This window comes from Drosophila montana, unplaced genomic scaffold (genome assembly GCF_035044405.1).
Source record: "Drosophila montana isolate Dmon_TW-CO22-7 unplaced genomic scaffold, ASM3504440v1 contig_3207_1, whole genome shotgun sequence".
NCBI classification, from domain to species: Eukaryota; Metazoa; Arthropoda; class Insecta; order Diptera; family Drosophilidae; genus Drosophila; species Drosophila montana.
Window position 1 is genome coordinate 16,932 of NW_026998086.1, and position 21,078 is coordinate 38,009.

At 40.0% G+C, this 21,078-nt stretch overlaps 1 protein-coding gene and 1 long non-coding RNA gene across 6 annotated transcripts in view; one reads left to right on the top strand and one right to left on the bottom strand.

Moving 5' to 3' along the window:
• Positions 1-19,967, bottom strand: part of rhea (Talin_middle and talin-RS domain-containing protein rhea) — a 34,451-nt gene extending 14,484 nt beyond the window's left edge. For 2 of the 5 annotated variants that reach the window (XM_064688367.1, XM_064688365.1), the window contains exons 1-2: positions 19,847-19,963; positions 6,986-7,216 (exon numbers count right to left, since the gene is read on the bottom strand). The gene's annotated coding sequence lies outside the window, so the exon portion shown is untranslated. Of the gene's footprint in view, positions 1-6,985; positions 7,217-17,497; positions 17,636-19,846 lie in introns of those variants that run through there. The other 3 variants (XR_010436942.1, XM_064688366.1, XM_064688369.1) reach the window with 3 other exon arrangements.
• On the top strand, positions 535-1,441 carry LOC135432618 (uncharacterized). Its single transcript, XR_010436936.1, has 2 exons — positions 535-599; positions 706-1,441. It is a non-coding gene; the product is annotated as an uncharacterized LOC135432618 (long non-coding RNA).
• Positions 19,968-21,078: the final 1,111 nt, after the last annotated feature.

A 21,078-nucleotide genomic window follows, 5' to 3' on the forward strand; every position in this document is an offset into this window, starting at 1 on the left:
GGCCGGGGGCAGCCACCACCCAAAAACCAGACAAAGTCGCTCCGCTGCTGATGAAAATCTTCTATACACACACACTCGCACACACACTCGTACACACACACATACACTCGCACAGTGGGCACTTCAGTGCTCAAATCAAAGCCTGGCCATTGTAGCTTGGGGTGACTTGCTGCACACCCTGCCACCCCGCTGCCGCTGCTGCCCCCAGACTCGTGCTTGTCATTATGCCAAAAGCAGCGACGCCGACTGCGACGCTGACAGCGACGTCGTTTGTTGTGGCTGCTGCTAGTGCTGCCGCTGCGCCATTTTATGCGACATTAATGCCTGGATTTTTAGCTAAATTCACTTAATGCTCCACTGGCTAACCTTATACCCGCCCCAACGCCCACGCCCACACCCACAGCCCGCTTCTAATTGATTTTCTATCCTGCCGCTCTGTCCGTAGACGTGGCCAGGCAATGTGTGTCAGTTAGTGGCCGGAACACGATACCGTTTTTTTTTTTGTTCTTATGTAAAAATCGATAATTTTCACAGCTTATGTTTTGGTTGTCGCATCCCCCGCCTAACACGAAGACATGCGGAAGCACTTGAAATTTCCGGTAAAAACTGTCGGCCACAAGCCCAGAAGAGGCAAGGCACCCACACACATGCACACGCACAGTATATACACACACGGCAAACAGTTAAAAATTTACTTTTTGCCAGATGGCAGAAAGCCGCCTGCTCCATATGGCGGCTTGATTGGCAACGGCTGGCTGGCTGGCTGGCTGTCTGTCGGCTTGGCTTGGTTTTATGGAGCACTGTTTAACGAGGCACGTCTGCTGGCCACGAAATCTGGCACGTAACTGAAAAAGGTTACCTCAAAATTGGACCAGCCAAGGGGATGCTGCGACGCTGACGTCGCTGTCAACGCCGTTTTGCTGTCTGTTTTATTGTTTGTTGGGGTGAGAGAGAAACAGAGAGCGAGAGCGCGCCGCCTGCGCATTGCTGCCCACATTTTATTCAAAGGGTGCAGCCAGGCAGCTGAATCAACCCCAAGAGCGCGTGTAGAGTTCTCTCTCGCTCTCGCTCACTCTAACTCTCCAGTTGTAGACTTTACACGCCCGGCAACGGCGACTGCCCGACCGAGTGGCGCCAGCCGGCAAAGTGCCAGCGTTTTGCGCAGCTTAAGCGGCGCAGCGGCAGAGGGCAGCGAACTGGAAGCCACAGGGGCGTAATCTGATCGGAGTGAAAAACGGGCTGCGCGGCAATCCCGTTTATGCAGCGAGGGAGCGTGCGCAGGGTTTGTTGAAGGATACATGCAATATTTTGCTCTGTGGTAAAGGATATAAAATGCTAATATGGGAGTTACGCACGGGAAAGTTGGCAAACGTATTTAACGAAATTAAGAATCTGAATAAATAATCAAACTTTGTGCACTTTGGTAAAGTACTTGGAAAAAGTTATAGTTATATAAATAGATTGTAAATTATGTGTGCAGATTTTAAAGTCGGATTTACGAACGGAACAGACAGCAAAAGATGCAGATAGATTTAATGGAAATATACAGATAGATACAATGCTATAATGACAGACTTTCAAGAACAAAGTGTAAAATATTGCAGGTTTGCGACTAATGGGGGAGTTACGAATAGTACAGACTGAAAACTTATGAATTAAGGAATATTTGACGAATATGGAATCTGGTATCACAGATATAAACAATTGTCGAATATTTTTAGTTTCTTTTTTGAATCAAAATTTAGCGTAAAATGTGCCAAATTAATACATTTTATTCTTGTTTGAAATTCTAGAGATTAACAAATAATATGATACTACATAAAATATAAACATTTTCATGCTTTATTTATGGGCATATTTTCACTTGTTAGCTTTTCTAGACGAAGTACTCTTGCTTGTAATACAATACCCACCATTAATTCAATTAACTGTACGGCATGCAGACTCCCCCAAAACATAACCTCAAAATAAACACACATACATACACATACACTTTCTGGGGAAAACTAACAATGTGACATAAAAAGGAAAAAGGGACAGGATGTTGAATAGGGATGTGACAGGACAAGCAGATGGATTTCATAGAGCTAAAAGACAAACAATTTCAATGAATGGGGGAACTAGGCGACAACTATGTATGCACATATCTCATTTTAGATATATGTATATATATTTATGGCTGATTTCGGGCTGATGCGGGGGCAGACGAGGTCTAGCATTGCAGCTGACTAAGGTTTCAATTGAGGCTTCCAAAGAGCAGTTTTATAGTAGCTAATGAAATACAAGAGCAGCAAAGCAGCAGATTTTCCGCCGAATGCAAATGAAATAGCGTATCCAGCTTTAACTGACTTTAGCTTATAGCCTGGCTGGCATGAGCTCTCACTAATTGGCAACCACTTTTCGCTCGGAAGTCACACTGTGCGGCTAATGGATGTAATTTACTGCCATCCAAGTTTTCTATGGCTCTGACTAATTAATTGCCTGGCACTGCGCTGAAGCTGAGTGAATGCACTTCGAATGTATTTATTGGCATTCACAAAAAGCTGTCGCTGGTTATTTTGTTGTTTTTCCAAAATGGCAAAAGTATGGAAATCCATTAATGGCCTATGATTATATAAAATTCTTTTATAGGGCCGTTTGACTAATGAATTTGGTATATGTGGATTTAATAATGATTAAATTTCGTTTTACATCTATATTTAATGGAGCATAAAAATATATGAAATTTAATCTGAGATCGTCGACAACATGGTAAATAATTATTATTATAACTATTAAAATTCATATTTCATAGAATAAGAATTTTCCACAATTTAAACAAAAATTCATAAAATCTTTGCATCTATTACCACGCTAGACAGAGATTTGAACCAGTTACTTCACAAATCACTGATCAAGGAGGCTCAGACCGAAATCTATTAAGTTCAACAAAGTTATATCTAGCTTCCTGTGTACTTAAAAATTCTTGTAATAATAAGAAGAAGAAAAATTAAATCGAAATTGAAAGTAAGACATATCTTAAGTTAAAAAAAGTATAAATTTTTTCCAGTAAGGAAACTTTTTACTTACTCTTCGTGCACATTTTTAGGCTCTTCAAAGAATTGTATTTAAAATGTTTTTAATAGTTATTTTGCGCTTTTCGGTTATTTTGAGAAGTTTTTCAAAAGGCACATGGCTTTGTATAGCTTATGCTTATGCTTATAAAGGCACACTCGGGGCTCGTGTGTTGTGTTTCGTGTGTGTGTTTGGTGTGTGTTGTTTTTTTTTTAAAATGTAATTGTTTTTTGTTTTTTTCTTTTGGTGTGGACATTGGCACGGGGTGGTGAAGGGATTTTAAAAATCGTTGACTACGGACGGCAGCGCACGACGATCGGAGGCCAAACGCGAAATAACCGACTGACTCCCATTTGGTGGCGACTGCTCGCCGAGCTGAGGCACGTTTGTGGTGGTGTTGAAACGGCGGCACGGAGACGCGTCCAGCACGTTTTTGTACAAGAAATTGTACGGAACCGAAATGGCAAAAAACACAAACTAAGGACTAACAAGTTACTCGAGTGCAGCAGAGTGAAAGAGAACTCTCTCTTCCCCAAAAAATTGCCTCTCTGTTAAAAAAGTAGCTACAAAACGCGACTACTCCGAATATATTTCAAATATAACAAATAACTTTCTTAAAATGTGCATCTAATGGCTAAAAACGGTCTCTTGTATATTGTATATACGGTATATATATATATATATTTTTTTTTTATGTTTAAAAACGTGTAGAGTTTCGTAATAAATTTCTAACTTTCATCTAAGGCAAATTAGTGGCAGAGTTGGATTTTGAGCCTAGGGCCGAAAAATCTAAGCGTTACTTAGAGCTACAAAAGTTGCATTTAAAATTTAAAGTTTCTCGTTTAAGGCACACGACGACAAGTGCAGCAAACAAAAGACGCGAACTTGTTAATAATAATAATAATTATTAATTGTTTAATATTTAATAAGGCACTTTTGACGAACTACTCAACTGAAAGGCACGCGCAGGCAACAATAACGAATTGGGCAATAAACTTAACAACTTTTAGTTTTTTTTTTTTTTTTTTATATTAACACAAGGCACAAAACGGTGTCTAAAGAAACGCGTGACAACTGCTTGAGGAAACACTTGAACTTGAACTGTGGCTGGTCCAGCTCCAGCTGCTCCTGCTCCAGCTCCAGCTGCTGGGTTGATGATGTCAGCGCTGGCGTGTCCTGCCCGATCGGAGGCTAGGCCTAGAATGATGTGCTACGCCGGCGACACATCGTGCGCTTCTGACGCAAACATCATTCATGCCACAAGTCGTAAGCAACATGAGAATCCAACTGGCGACATTCTGTCGACCCAAAGGATGCTGCGGCGCGCATGCTCCAAGCGGCGACTGAAACCGAATCATGGGCAAATCCTGCACGTGCAAGAGGGATGGGAGCAGCAGCAGCCGCAGCACAGATCAACAGCTGGGGGCAGGGGTTGTGGTGTGGCATGCCACTTTGCCTTTTTATACATATACATATATATATTTTTTCGGGCACAACAACAAAAACAACCACCAACTGTGACGCCCAATGGGTGGGCCAGGACCACCAATGGCTGCACCTCTGCCAGGCTTCGTCTCGCTGCTTATGTACAACAACCCAAAGGGGGGGAGGCTGAGCGATTGTTGTTGTGCTTGTTCTTGTTCTTGTTTGTTCAGCTAAGTTGTATAAATGGGACCGAGTGACTATTTTTTTTCCCCTATATATATATTATGCAAAATGAATAAGTGCGTAAGCTCAGCTCGATTCTTTGCTAACTTTTGCTGCCGTCTTGATGTTTTAATTAGCCAAAAGGCGGCATTGATTAATTATAGCAGCAAGATTAAGCATACGCCACATTGGTTGCGCCTCAAAGTATGCACAGCAATTGCAGCAAATACACAACGAGAGAGAAAAAGCATCAAATAAAACAAGTTGGCAACGCCCCCCGCCCCCGCCTGACACATTGTGTGCATAGCAGCTTACGCCGCCCCCCTCCCACACGCCCCTCTTCGCCTCTCTAGACCAAGTCCAGTCAAGTCAGCAAGCGCTGCCGCCATGGAAAAACTCAACTGGCGCGACTTGTTGGCGCCACAGCCACCATTTTGTCTGGCCACATAAAAGTGTGTGTGTGTGTGTGAGTGTGTATTGGTTGGCGCGTGTGCGTAGGAGTCCTATGCTCGAAAGGAATCTTAGCTTGTCGCCGATTCGTTTCGACTTCAGTCAGCATAAAGTGAAATTTTTTTTTTTGGATACCCCGCACTTTTAGTAGTCACTTAGGGTATGCAAGACTTCTATGCAGCATGTAACGAACATTACATAAACTTCTATTTATATGAGTATATAGAACTATATGTTCATACTCCCTTCAACTTGGGAAGGGTATTTTCGGGTCGAGCATTTGCTTTTTGCTCTCGCCCGTCTGATTATTTTTCTTTTACTGCGGTTCTGTGTGTGGGTGGCGTGGTTCGCGTCCAAAGGATAACAGAATGTCACGAAGCTGCGCCAATGTGGAGCCTTTTATGTAATTTCCACAATTTTTATTTGTGTGTTTGCGAACAGATGACAAAAAATAAAGAAAATCATATATATAGATATAAGGAATAAATTTGTTGCCAAACTCGTATAAATAGCCGGAGGCAAAGGCATAAAAAATGAATATACTGAATCCATAAAAACCACTGAGCAGAGCCTATGCGGGGTCAATGTGATTAGAGAAGTTCGTGCATTCAAATTTGCTGATTTACAATTTCAACTTTATCTAGATGAAAATTATATTGTGTCTGTGTGTGTGTGAGAAACGAACATAGCAGCAATTTATAACAGTAGGGTATTCAAAGTTAGTCGGCCATTAAACAAACTACTTCTTAGGTAGTCAAATAGGAAAAAGCTCGTAAACTTTGTAAGTTTATTTTGTTGTGTTTTATAGTTTGTAGGACTACACGCAATTTGTATGTTAGGCATAAAAATAATAAGAGTGCTCTAATCGTGGGTGCTTGACTAGCAGATACCCTGTATTCAACCTTTATTGTTGGTATACTGACAATCTGTTCACTTGGGCGGCAACTGAGCTGCTTCTAAGTTAGCCACTTTCTAAGACACTTGCTAAAAGTTTTATTGTGCTTATTGTTATATAAATATGAAATCTTAAGGTCGAAGATATGACAGTCTAATGCATATGCCAAAAATCAATGGCTTTTGTTCTGTGCATGCCATATGTAAGCGTAGATAACAAACGAGCTGTCTCTAGAGTTTATGTTCTCGAAATATGCTCAAAAAAGCAGGTAATACATCCGAGATTTTGTAAAATGGGAAATAAACTACCAGAAGACATATAATAAAAAAGTGTCCAGCTTCAAAACTTGCTGAGATCGCAGTCTTTATCAGCTGCATAGATAGATATGTCTAGAAAGAACCGGCTATTGATTCTATTCAAGAATATATATACTTTTTAGGATCGGAAATGCTGCCTTCCGGCTGTTACATACATTTGCACAAAATCATGATACCTTTTTAACTATTTTCAATGCGTTCAGGGTATAAAAATCAAGGGAATAGCTATGTTATATGAGTAATCCTTGTTATATACGTAGAGCATAAATAACAAATGAGCTGCCTTTAGAGTTTATGTCCTGGAAATATGCTTAAAAACATTTATAAACATAGAATTTGGTTGAATGGGAAGTATGATAGCTGAGCATACGTTATAAAGTCTTAAGCAGTGGTATTTCTTCAGCCGCATAGACATAAATGTCCAGATCGACTCAGCTTATACACTTTGCGCTGTCAAAGATGCCCCATTCTACCTGCTACAAATACACCTTGCACCTTTTTACTGATTACCCATTTCTTATCCCCATATAAACAGACTGCAAAAGCAGCCAAGAACTATTGCTTAACTAAGTAAACTCCCTTATTTAATAAGAAAAAAAACTTGTTTATATTCAAAACTCACCTCAATTCGCATTAGCCGAAAATAGTGCCAGGTTTAGTTGAAATGGTTGCAGTTGGTTTTTAGTAGAAAAAATGGTTGTTAATGGGCCTTTTTTTGTTTTAGAAAGTTTCGTGCTAATTGTTGTCGTTGTTGCGTTTACTTCGTTGTTGTTGTTGTTCTTCTTGTTTTTGTAGTTGCTGTTCTGCTTGCTCTTCTTCTTGTGCTTGTCGTTTTGATATTTGTTTAAGAAATCTGTAAATAAAATGAAGTACGAATCATGAGTGTGAGCATTTTGTGGCATAAATCTTTCAACAGTTGAGGTAAAATGCACTCGCAGCCCGACGCAGTGGCAGCATCTCGAAGTTGCAGCACGCAATGCACTCAAAAGCTATACGCATCGCATCTAAAACGCATTTTTCCTGTTTTCATTTTCCATATTAGCGAAGCGCGACCTCCGCGTTGAAGACGCTGCTGCCACTGGCTGGATGGATGCAACATGCTGCCGGCTGCCGGCTGCACATATATGGGCAATGCCACCAGCAGGCAGGCAGCAAAGTTGCAACTGCAGCCGGAGTAGCTGCATATGTAGAAGCTGAGCTAAAGAATGTTGCACCCGACTTTTCCATTAGCGAGTTTTGTTTATAAAAATCAATCAACACCCAAAAGCCCAAAAGCTGAACAACAGCGTGACCAAAATAGGCCGGGCCGGGGCCGAGGCACCGAGACCCCAACTAGGAGCACTTGCAGCTGGCCAAAGAATGCGGCTCCAGCGCACAACCAGAGCCAACCATTAACAAGACAGCCCAGAGATAAGTGAAACACAAAATGAGCTATTGGCCGGCATAGAGAGTTGACCTGGCCAGCTCTGTGGCAGGTGGCATCAGCTGCGACTCATTGACACCCGCAACCGAAGACAAAAGCTGCTGCATTTTTTTTTTTCAACGAGCTGGGCGCGTGGGCTCTCAGCTCCAAGCCGAAAGCGAAAATGCGACCAATTGTGGCATCAACGTGGGCAGCAGCCAGCCGGCGGCGCGGGCGGCGGTGGCAACACTTGACAAGTTGTTTGGCGGGTCGACAATTCGGCCTGGCTGATTGTAGGCCGATTGTTTGCCCATCGTTTGGTTGGCTTTGGTTCTTTAACGTTTGATAACGGCACGTAGTTAAAGCGAATACAATCTGAGACCTTGGCACGATTCTCACAATCGTTGTCGCAGATACTCGGAATCTGGGTAGGCGCTGTGGCACGTACGATCCGTGGGCAGGGCTCATGATTGGATATGCTTGTTAACTACTCATATCTAAATAGTTGAGTGCTCAATTTACAAGAACAAGCTCAAGTGCGGGCTTTTTTATGAGAATGCTTGAACTGTTTGGGAATTCTAATAACATGACTACAAAGCTTAGAAGAGAAGAAGCAAACAGAGAAGTGTAGAGAAGAGAAGAAAAAGGACAGAAGAAGAGAGATAAATGCTATAAATAAGGATTAAACAGGAAGAGGAGAAGACTAAAAGAAGAGAAGCTTAATGGAGGGAGAATCATGAGGATAAGAAGTAGACAATAAAGAAACTAAGTATAGAGAACAAGAATAATAAAGAATTGATTTGATATACTTTTCCTATCTTTTAGTCGCAGCTTTTCTTCATATTTATGAATAAAAAGAAAATTAGAAAAAAAAAGATAGAAAAGCAGATAAGTTATAAAATTTCTCTTGATCACACGAAATAAAATAAAATGAAGAATATACAAAGTAAAAGAGAACAACAAAAATTGAGGAAAGTATAGAAATAAATGTTGAAAATAATTAAATAATATAAGAAAATAAATAACAGGCAACAGTTCGACTTATTTATAATTTCATATGCACTTTTCTATCAAAGTTATTTCTCTCAACAAATTGAATTTGATTTTTATGCGTCTAACTAATAGACACTGTCGCTGACTGATACATCAGATAAATCACATAACGCACGATAAATCAGAAAAAAATATATAAAAAATAGACCGCAGAAAGCTGTTTCCAAAATAAAAAGAAAGAAAAAGACTCGAAATATGTTGAAAAATTCACAATGCGCAAAAGTTTGGCTAACGATAAAGACCCACAGATTTTAATTAAACCAAAACAACGCGCAGCCCCTATACACAGCTAAACTCTATATCTTATATATATGCATATATATGTACATGTATATATACATATATAAGCTGTAGTACAGAGGCAACTAAAAATAGTCAAAATTGAACGAAACTTTTTCAAGGTAAACAAAGCATAATTCGAAGAGCAGCATAAATCTAAACTGAGAGATCCAATGGATTTTCCATGCCTAATGCTGGCCTGCTTCCCTCCCCCCTCTCCCTTGTAGAGGTGTAGGGCGCATCAATGAAAGAAAACAGCATTACCTTCTCCACCTACCCCTCCTCCACCTTCTGTGCCCAACTCTTGTCACAATTTTCATGGCACACTGAAAATAGAACGACATGCAGAGCAGGGCGGAGGCTGTACAAGAGATCAGATCAACTACAAAACGCCGGCAAAGTCCACGTCTGAAGAAGGTGCGACGACATTTCAGTTGATCTTTGTGTAAAACCAGGGGCCAGTCGTTGATCATGTTGATCGTCAGTTTATGATGATGCTGGCAAATTTTTAACGCCCCCCAAAAAAAAATGTATATATTGTGTATTCTATGCGCAACCGTCAGACGATTTGCTTTGCTCGGGCATTGGGTCTGGGTCTGGGGGGCCTTTAATTTGATTTTTACGCGAATGACTCATCGCTGAATTTTTGATATATTCCGTGTGTGCATTTTAGAGGTCCAAACAGATGGTCCGAACAGCAGACTCATATGTGCCGTCGAAAATTAGTTTGCGCCCCAACACGATACAAATACAATTGATGTCAGCGGAAATTGCCGGGCTCTGACTTAATACTACGACTAGCATCCAAATAATGTTTGTGAAATGTGTCATAAGTTAAAAATCAATTAATTCAATTCATTGAATTTACTTTGTTTGTAAATTAAGGCAACGATTTGCTAAGGAAAATGTTAACAAATTAAACGAGAGACTTTGAATATCTTGCACGCCGAAGATTTAATGCCCTTCATGGAGATTGCCCTTTTGCAGATATGTGAGACTCGTATATGCTACGTCTGATTAAAATATCTTTGAATACAGAATATTTTGCCATACAAGAACCTACTTTCCCACTTTCCAATGGCAGCTATATTATATAGTGGTCCGATGTTGATTGCATACATATATGTAAAAAGCATATTAAAATTAATAAATGCTGAGTTTGGTCAAGTTATCTTTATAAAGTGCCAAACGTCCTATGGCAGCTATATATGATATAGTTGTCCAATCAGGCCAGTTCCGACATATGTACTGCACGCAACAGAAAGTCGATATCCTTAAAACTAACACTAGTTCGCATAGAAACAGACAGATGATGCTGACTCAGAGTATACTTTATGGGTTCAGATATGTCGCAATTTAATGCGTTACACATTTTATGACAAAATTATAATACCCTCTGCAAGGGTATACAAATTCACATATTGCCTATACGCGCAAAATATGTATATATTTATACATTAATAATGGGTAAAATGTTTTTTTGGCAAATGTATGTAAGAGGCAGGAAGAAGAAAAAGTCTCCGATCCCATAAAGTATATATATTCGATAGGAGAAAGCCATAAAAGCTAGCGACATTTTAAAAAATATATATATTTTCGTATACACACGCAAACAAAATTGTAGATTGTTCGATATTTGTTTAAATTTTCATCACATCCATAAATATCGATTTTAAGACAGTCTTCTTTTAGCATAACACGAAGATTATCAGACCTAGATGCACCACATTTGGTATAAAGGTTTGCGTATAGTATATAGAGAAGCTTTTATATATTCCAGATCAAAAAAGCGCATGCTATCTATTTCATAAGAGAAACTATCTCAAGTATATTTTCTAGACTCCATACATTAACTAATCTTAGTCCTATGCGAACTTTTATACACTGAATCGTTTTATTTCTATCAACTTTTTAGCTTGGCTCTACATTCAATCAAATCTTCCAACTCTGCACAGCTGATCGTGATTTTACAAATAATATTATCTTGGGTACATTTTAACGGGCTGCTGTTTGGTCCACAAAGATAAGATTTCGCTGGAATTTCGAAATGCAAATTGTGAAGGCAAATTAGAGCAGCGGCAAGATAAACAACTGCAACTGCTTAACCAAATAAACGCAAGAGTTTGGCCAGAGAAAGAGCGAGAGCTAGAAGGCCCACCCAACGCACAGATGGGTCAACTAGACAACTGGAAGCGAACTCTGACTCCTGACTCCGACTTCGATGCCGACTCTAACTGCGAGTTGGGGTATGGCACTTTGGATGTAACTGCAGATAACCCCGGCTGTAATTTGAGTAAACAAGACGTTGAGTCGACAACGACGACGACGACGACATCGTCGTCACTCGGGCAACTCTTGTGCTGCCACACAATGGGGCACAAATTTTGTATCACTATCAACAGCAAAAGCAACAATAACAACAACAATAACAATGAGCAGCCATTGGCTCTGGCTTATTGATGGCGAAATCCAGATAAAAGATGCATTAAAAGTAACAAAATACACAATAAATAAACACAAACAAAAGCAAACAAACAAATCAAATCGAATGACGTTCAATGGCCACAGAGAATATAAAAGTCGGGGGGTGGGTTTGTGGGTGGTTGTGTGGGAGTGTGTGTGTGTGTGTGTTTGTGGGTGAGTGGCCTGTAATTTTCAATTAGCCTGCAACAAGGTGGCCCGAAAAAGGGGGTTCATCACATAATGACAACAAATTATGTCAACAGATAAACATCAGTGGGCTAATTAAAACCCCTTTTTGTGTGTGTGTGTGTGTGCCACGTGTGTGTGTGTGTGTGTGTGCATCTTGGGGCACAGCTCAAGTCCAATTAAGGCTCACTTATGCTATCAAGGCTTATGAATGCTCATCAATCGGCAAATTTCTGGGCCGCCAGTCGCAAAGCCTTTTTCTGTCAGTTGCATCTACGCAACTTTTGCTGGCAAATCTTGCGGCACTTGAGGCCAATGCCAAGACATTTTATGATTGGCTGCCAAAACGCACAGTTCCCCCCATTCCCAAGCACTTTAATCTTCAGCAACTGTCGCTGCTGCTGCGCCTCCTACTTCCTCAGGGGTCGCAAAAAATTAGGCTCCCGCCAGTCGGGCTCCAATGGATTTTCGCACAAGCGAGTGCCAAAAGAGACAAACATAAATACACTTATAAACACACATATATATGTGCACATAGATATATACACTTAGAGAAAAGAAGCAAGAGAAAAAATATATCTAAACTCTTGCATGCATTTCGCTTGTGAATATTTTTAAATCATATTCAAATGATTCTTGATATCGAAAGAGCAACAGAAAAAAAACAAAAAAAATTTGAAACAAGTAACTCACGTGCTTATTACAAGCATTAGCTTGCTTAAGTTCTTGTAGAAACAGAATCAAATTTGTACAATATAGTTTTTTTTAAATTTAAAGTGCATTTTGTTCTTGAACTACGTAAAATTCTATTCATCCAATTATTCAAAATTGACACAAACAAGAAAAAACAGCTTAAATTAAGTACGAAATACTTATTTTAAGAATTTGTCTACTTCGATTAAGCGTAAGACGTTCTCAATGCAAGCATTCTATTCTAATTTATAGCGGACTTGAATAAAGGTATTTCAAGATTAAAAGAAAGTTCCTCGATAAATAAATATTCCTTGTCAACTCAACAATTTGTAACCTTGGCTACAATTTAAGCACATTACGAATGGGAATGAATTGAGTACACTAAGCTAGTTATTTTCTCTGAGTGTAGACATATAAGCACACATACACACACTCACACGCATATATGCACATATATATGTCTTATACATAGCTGTTGGGCGGCTCCCGTTGCCACGTTGACTTTGGCATGCGATTTGCGTACTTGAATGCCACATTGCATCCATAAACTAACTGAGAATAAGACGTAAAATGCGAAATACTTTTTACACTCCAAATTGACTGGCGAACGGTTGGACGAATGGACTGACTGGCTACTTGCCTGCCGCACAAAGCCTTTCATTGATTAACGCCGGCCCCACCCCTGCCCCACCCATCAAGGCCGGGCGAGAAAACTCGCGATAACTGCCAATGGACACGCCACACGCAAGCGGAAAAGGGGTTTTTATGCTTTTTTATTCACAGCATATCAAATCACTTAGGGGAATGAAGATTTAATTGGATGGGCGCGCGGGACGCGGGTGAGTTATTTCAGTATTGACACTTTATGAGTGGAGCAAGCAGCCTTTTAATTTTTTAAATCCATTCCAAACATGGTCCTTGGTTGGGTTTTATCTATTTTATGCAGATTGAATAGCACTCGATTACATAAACAACATTTGGGTAATGAAACTTAAATGAAGCATTTAATTGGAATGCTTAAAAAATATATAGATAGAGGACTCTCCTCATCGACATTGTCAAGCTTGCGATATATATTGTGTTAAATATCCAGAAAATATAAGTTTAGAACGTTTTTGTTATTGTCAGCACATTAAACAAGATATTTATTTATATATTTGACCAGCCAAGATGACGTAACTTGGCAGAGAGACGTCAGTTTGATATTTAATCTTTACAAAATTCACTAAAATTCCTAAACAGTTTAAGCTGCAATCTTATACAAAAGCTGCTGCAAAACAAAAGTCGAGAATTTCGCTGCGATCGCTGGAATTGAAAACAGCTGCACGATTAGAACATTTGACAGTTGTTTCAATAGCTAGAATATAGAATAACAGATTACCAGGCATTCAATGCCATATCTAGTTACACTGTGCACAGTGTGACAGTGTGCGAAAACCAAATACTAAGCGAATTGAATGACTGACAGACTGATTGTATAAAGCGTACATCAGCAGCTTTATCTGGGGCCCCAGCTGGCGAGTGACGTAATTAAGCAAAGGTTTTTATGATGTAGCCCAACCCTCTTTGCTGTCTTTGCCCAGATAAAAGGCGATAAACAAAATAAACATCAACAGATATTGAAATATATATACATATATATCTATATATGAGTGTGAAGAGTGAATAAACAATCAAAATAAACTGCACAAGTCATTGCGAGTAGCGAATTCCATTTTGCATAAATCTTTTCATTCATTCCCCCAACATGGCGACAGCCTCAGACTTGACTCTCGTGACGAAGGCGAACGACAACGACAACAAGCAGAAAGTGTTGTCTATATATAGACTGCATATGCATACACTTCCAATATGCGAATAATAAACTTATTATAATAATCCTTATCAGTCCGCCATAGTCAACGAGGCTCCCTTCTGCCACGCGATGACTAAGCGCCTGCTGACGTCCAGTCCACCCGCGGAGCGTGCCAGGGCGGGGCGGGGCGGGGCAGTCGAAAAGGAAATACTCGAAATTCCAATGAGTTTGCCCACTCGCATCGGCTGCGCTTTGGTTTCAGTTTCTCCAGCTCCACATCCACATTCCCATCCACCTCCATTTGCCACTTGCCACTTGAGTTCCGCGTAATTAAGAAACATTCCAAAACAATAAACCATATACATACATATTTATATGCCGTAATATATGGCCAAAGCCGATCGAACTCAATAGAACAAACTTAATATCTTGTTGTTGTTCAGTTCTGCTCAAAACTAAACTTGTATTTTTGGTTTATTTTGCGTTTTTTCGGCATACCCTGTAACTATCAAATGACCGTAGAGTGTGTGATAACTGTGCATGTAACTGAAGCCAGCTAAATATAGTTGGATTTGAGCATAAGGAACGGAAATATACAGTAAAAGCTCTAGTGGACGAACGCCTATGTTTCCACTTTTCTTTCCAGTTAAAGAAATAATTCAAATATATAACAGAGAAAACGGGAAATGCCCAAAATAATCGGCTCAAGAAGATAACCGTCATAGGAAACTGACTGTTCGTAGGGCTATCACTGTACATACAGTGGTGGTCAAATAATTGGACACACTTAGATACATTTTATATACAAAACCTGATAATATTTCGTCAATATCTAATCTTTCCCTTAGCTGTAGATACTCTAAAACTTTTTCGAGGGTATCTTATAGTCAAGCACTCTTGATTAGGGCAAATTGTTTGATGTTTTTTGTTGTTTTCTGCTTTTGTAGATTGTGTTTGGGTTGTTGTTTTTGAAACATGTGTGCGGCAGCAGTTTGAAAGCCAGAAGTATCTGTATCTGTAGCTGTAGCTGTAGCTGTATCTGTATCTACATGCATTGCCATATATACACATGCATACACATATGTACAGATGCATGTATTTTGTTGTTCTTGTGCAGTGCACAAATGAAAATGCTGAGGCGTTAAAAAAATAGAGCACACACAGTTGTTATTTTTGTATTTAATTGTTATTGCCGTCTGCATAGCTGATGTTGTTTTTGTTGTTATTGTTGTTGTTGTTGTCTTTGGTGTTGCGCATTTGGAGCACTGAATTTTGATACGATACAAATTTTCTTGCTTAATTTGTTTTAATTGAGCTTGAAACATAAGGTAAACATTTGCTTACACACACATACAAAATGGAACAAAATATTTTTAAATTTGAAAAAAATGTATATGCAGAGCAGGGATTTATAAAATATATTTAAATATTCTTTAAGACTTCTGTAGATAATTGTGGAGTCAAGAGTTTCTCAAGTGTTTCAAGTTTGCAAATACTGTAATATCTGGAAAAGCTTTTGTGAAACTGTTTTATATATGCATTTATATCTTTTAAGTGTCTTTTATTAATAACAAACATAAAATCACGTTAAAGTCAACCCGTTTAAACATTTCACACATGCAAAAACGCAATTAATTATAAGCGCAAATAAACAACAATACTGTCAGATCGTAAAATAAAGTACGTCTTCAGTTTATATAGGCTATATATAGAGAAAACACGTTAACAATTCGAAAGTTGTGGCACAACAACTCATTTTGGGCGACTCCGACTGCGTCTGCGACATGGAACAGACAGGGGAACAAGTGCAATAAATATTGTGAATGCAATCCGAACTGCAGCACAGCTCAATTAATGAAGCATGCAAAAAGCTATTTAAATGTAAGCGATTAAAACGTGTCCAAAATTGGGCGCAACAAAACTGACGCCCACAAACGCCACAAAACTGGCCCAGATACAAATCCGAATCGAGTTAAGTTTTTCATTTGCATGTTTTTACTCAATGAATTTGTGTGCATGCGTTTGTGTGTGTGTATGTGTGTGTTCCTCTATCGAAAATGAATGTACACGCAACACACTTGAAGCGGATGCACAAGGCGACCACGTCCAATTCAAGCAAAGCCCACACAGCGACAACTACAACTACAATAACAAAAACAACCAGAAGAACAGCATGGAGAGCGCGACAATTTAAGAGCGTTGACATGGAGTGAAAATGAGCTTTGATTTCTTTATGTGTGATTTGTTTATGTGGCTAGCCAGACCATAACCGTAGCCTATGAATAAGGTCAAAAGCAATGTGCAGAGAATTTGACAAACAACAACAACAGCAACGACCATTGATATTTGTGGAGATAATGGAGAGTATACAAAATACGCCCACAATATATAAAGCCACAAAAGCCGCAGCGAAATTTGCCAAGAGATCAAACAAAACAACGTGTGGAAAACAGCACAAAACAACGGTAAGTGGGGCGCTGACTGCGACGCTAACTTCGACTGCGACTGGCTAATGACTTATGACAAAAAGCTCAAAATTAGCGCACAGAGATTGAAATGCAAATAAAAAGCGGACCAACGAAATAAAAACAAAAACAGCAAATAGCGCGCACGTATCTTGCAGATACATACAAACACACATACATATATACACACATTCAAAAACGTTTTTTTTTATAAAAAAAAAATAAAATAAATAAAACATCGCAAGCAGTGGAGGAGGACGCGCAGTAGCAGCTGCCTAGGCAAACTAGCTGGCAGCGCAGCATACAAACGCACACATACACAGTTGTACAAATCATATGTATAAAACGAAATATAGAATCGAAAATAACACTAATAAAATAAAGTCAGGGGCAGCGCTACGTCAGCGGCAGCGCGATGAGGTAATACGCTGTGCTTGTTTTTAACTTTATGAGCAGCAGCACAAACTAACAGAAAACACTTATACTCTGCCACAAATAGGTTTATAAGAGCATAAAGGACTCTTATTTGCTGCATTCTTATTGGTCTTATACATGCGCTGCGCAGACGCAGGCGCTAAGTACAGCGGCAGCGCGTGGGCGCGCATCCAGATTACACAATTAATTAGCTTATTTGTGCTTATTTTTGTTATTTTGTTATCCATGAAAATAACGCCATATGTCACGCACTAATACACGCAGCGGCCGCAGCACACATTCGCACATGTACATACATATACAACGGCCAAAAATCGTCGATAACTGGCGCACATGTATGTATATATAGACGTATTTATATACCTTTTGCTGAATTTTCTGGCGTTTTAAATTTTTATTTATTGCCTTTTGATATTTGAACTTGAATATCGCACATACACACACAGAAACACAAATATATATATCGATATCGGCCACGGCACGTATCGGCACCGACGACGGCTAAAACTCAACTGAGGCGCGCCTACAGCAGCGCGCTGAACGCAAGCGGCTCAAGAGAGCAAGAGCGCCTAGAGAACCGAAATAAAGAAATGAGCGCCACACATGGCACCTGCTGCGCTCAGTGCGCTCTTTGGCGCTCGATCGCCTTGGCAGGCAAATGTAAACAAAACAAAAAGTGGTAAATAGCGAGGAGAGAGAGTAAGAGACCGAGCGGGAGAGCGCAAAAGAAGGTGATGGACCCATGCCAGTGGGTGCATAACAAAGGCAAGAACAATAACAACAACTTTGAATGTCGTGATGACTAATTTCTGTAAGTGATGGCAAATTTCTTGTTGTGTTCGTTGTTGTTGTTTTTGTTGCTCTTTTGTTTTACAAATTTATTGCAATACGTAAAGAGGAAGCGGCAAAGTGGAAGTGGAAATGGAAGTTGAATAGTCAACCAACCAAAAGTGTTAGTCACTTTCAAATTAGTTGGAAAAGACTTCATAGTATTTATTTGCCCATTCATTGCCAGTGTGCGTAAACTGTTTAGAAGGGACTGTAGGCGTTTAAGGCAGGCAACAAAATAATTTGTCACACGTTGCAAAGACCATAAATGAGATTGAATTGTGAGCTGCATTAAGTATGAATATATACAGCTGTGGTTATGGGTAAGTAAATACGCATCTGCATCTGACTGACAAAAAAGTGTGTAAACAAATGAGGCGAGTTTCTTCAGTGTTTTTGCTGCCTCAGTTCGGTGGATGAGTCGGTCGTGACGACGCCCCTTGTTTTCCAATTATGCTCAATTATTGACACAGTCATTAGGCAATTGATGAAGCGCTGCTCCCTCCTGCAGTTATACAATTGAAACTGTGAAATCTTTAAGCCAGCGGGAGACGCACACGCGCTAAGTCCCCGGGCACCGATTCTGACTTGGCTGAGGCACTCTCAAGGGTTGCAATTGCAGTTAATTAAGGCAATTCGTATTGTCTGAATTGAAAACTGTAAGCTGAGAATCCAAACACAACTCAATCAGTTGCTGCATTCTTTAATTTTGCTCTGCAAGACAGCTAAAGTATGCGTACCACAAAAGACGTTCACTTATCTTATCTTTAAACGCGCACTCTAATCGTACGTATAGTTCGCGTTCTTGGCTCTCAATCACTCTCCATACACCCGATAAAGAAGTCAAGCATAACAATAAAGTTGATAAGTTTTTGCCTAGAGTACAAAAATAGTCATCCGACTTGTGTACACACTGCTTCAACAGATCATATAAAAATAAGAAACAATAAAACTTGTGTGCACACTGCCAGAATTATTATTAATACAAAAGAAGAAAACTTGGGAGAACAGCTGACGAGGTTTCTCCCTTGCCGACCCTTTTTTTTTGCTCCTGTTCGACGAATGCAAATATTTTAATTTAGTTTTCGAAAATTTTCTGCGTTTTTGGATTTTAAGAGCAACGCGTGCTTCATTTAAAATTGTTAACTGATCATTTTAAAACCATATTTTAATTAATAGAAATCATAATTAAGGAAGTTGGTTTCATTACGACCACAGCTGAGTTTATATATATATATACATATATGGTTATAGGCTTGTTGCAGCACAAATCAATTAAGAGAATGGCGTAAATTTACCGCAACATGATTGTCTTACACTATGCAACATAATTTAATCAAAGTTTAATAACACACCGCACTCTTGTGGTCAAGTGTTGCGAAGGGACGAGGTCCGGCTTTGCGTTAATTAAATTACATACTGAATATTTTATTGTTGTTATTGTACCTCCAACTGTGTGTAGAGGGGGAGGGAGGTAGCGACTGAAGTGTGCTGCAACAGGGTAAAGTTGAACTTAATTAGCATATACGTGCGCCAAACAAAACACACACGCAAAGAATCAGACACACACACACACACACAGTCAGACAGACAGCATGCGGGTGATGGCGGCCACTATAAGCGCCAGCTGGTCGCGAAAATCATTAAATTTGCTTACGGCGCCACAGAAACGGGTCAGAATTCGCGTGACCATCATAACAAATATTTAAAGAGCACCACTGGACGCTGCCGCTGACCACCCCAAAGGAGGGAGCTCCACCAGCAGCAGCGGCTACAAGTCAGCAGCTGAATTTGCACATGCTTTCTTTGCCTGCACACAACACAAAATCTTTCAGTTCTTCAATTGCACGACAAAGTTGGCTTATTTAATTTTAATAAACTTACAGAATTACGTGGAAAATCAGGTGCAAAGATAGTTAAAATTGTATAAATAAAACAACACAATAAAACGGGGCGATAGAATGAGTCGCGCTTATCGGCACTTGCACTGCAACACTGTGTATAACTATCGATACTTGTCACACATCGTAGGCGATATTTCGATAGTTGCGCATGGCAGCCTGCGCAGGTGTGACAAAGGCGGCAAATTTAAATTGTTTCTTTTTGCTACTTAAAATTTTTAAGCAACTTAAAGACGTTTTAGCTTGGTAATATTTATATAAATCGACACGCACACAGACAACAACATGATTGATGATAGCGCAGATGGTTGTGCGCACCCCCACATGGCTGCTTGATAAATTTGTCTGCCTTTCCTGCGATCAGCACTTCCGGCATGAGTTTGTGCTTTTTATTTTTTGCCAGCCTTGTATAGCAGGCGAAAAATTCAACCCCAAGTAATGGCCAGATACGAATCTCAACTGTGCCAAAAACAAAAACTAAAATCTTGGCCAGCCAAAAATCCATGTAATAGAAATCATAAAAATAAGGAAAATTCATGACTTTTGCGAAAACTCAGCGGACCGCATATCGTGCGACATACTCAGCGGGAAGGGTGCGGGGCCTGACTTGACTAAGCGCTTAGCGCTGTTGGTTGTGTGTTGTTCTTCTTATTTGGGGTTGTAAGGCAGCTTCAGCGAAATAAAAATAAATTTAATGTTCCTGTTTTTCGACAACGTCGCCGCCGCCACCCATATCATATGCGTAATTTATGCTAGAAAACATCTCGAGCATAAACAGGAAGCAACGACGTCCAACGTCCACGGTCCGAACGTTCCGAATCCGAATCCGAGTCAAGTTGTAGTCGCGCTTCATGTTGGGCGCAAATTCAATTAATTTCAATCGAACGCCTGTCGTTTTGCGCATCCGGCATTGATGCCGATTTCGATCCCTTCGAAGATGTTACAAATAGATAGAAATATCCGTCAGACCAACGTTCGCGCGCGCCCTAGGCCCATAAATCTCGGAGCATGCATGCGTTCTTCCATTATTATGACTGGGCCCAACCCAAAGCCCATACATATCGAGAGCATACATGAGGTCCTGCTGCGTCATTGCTTTGGTTCCGGTTGAGTTTCTGGCGGCGCACCCAAAGATTTATGTCACTTTGTTGGCCCAACAAAACAGCAAAAAGCCGAAAGCCGAAAGCCTTTCCTCAAGTGACCCACTTGGGACTC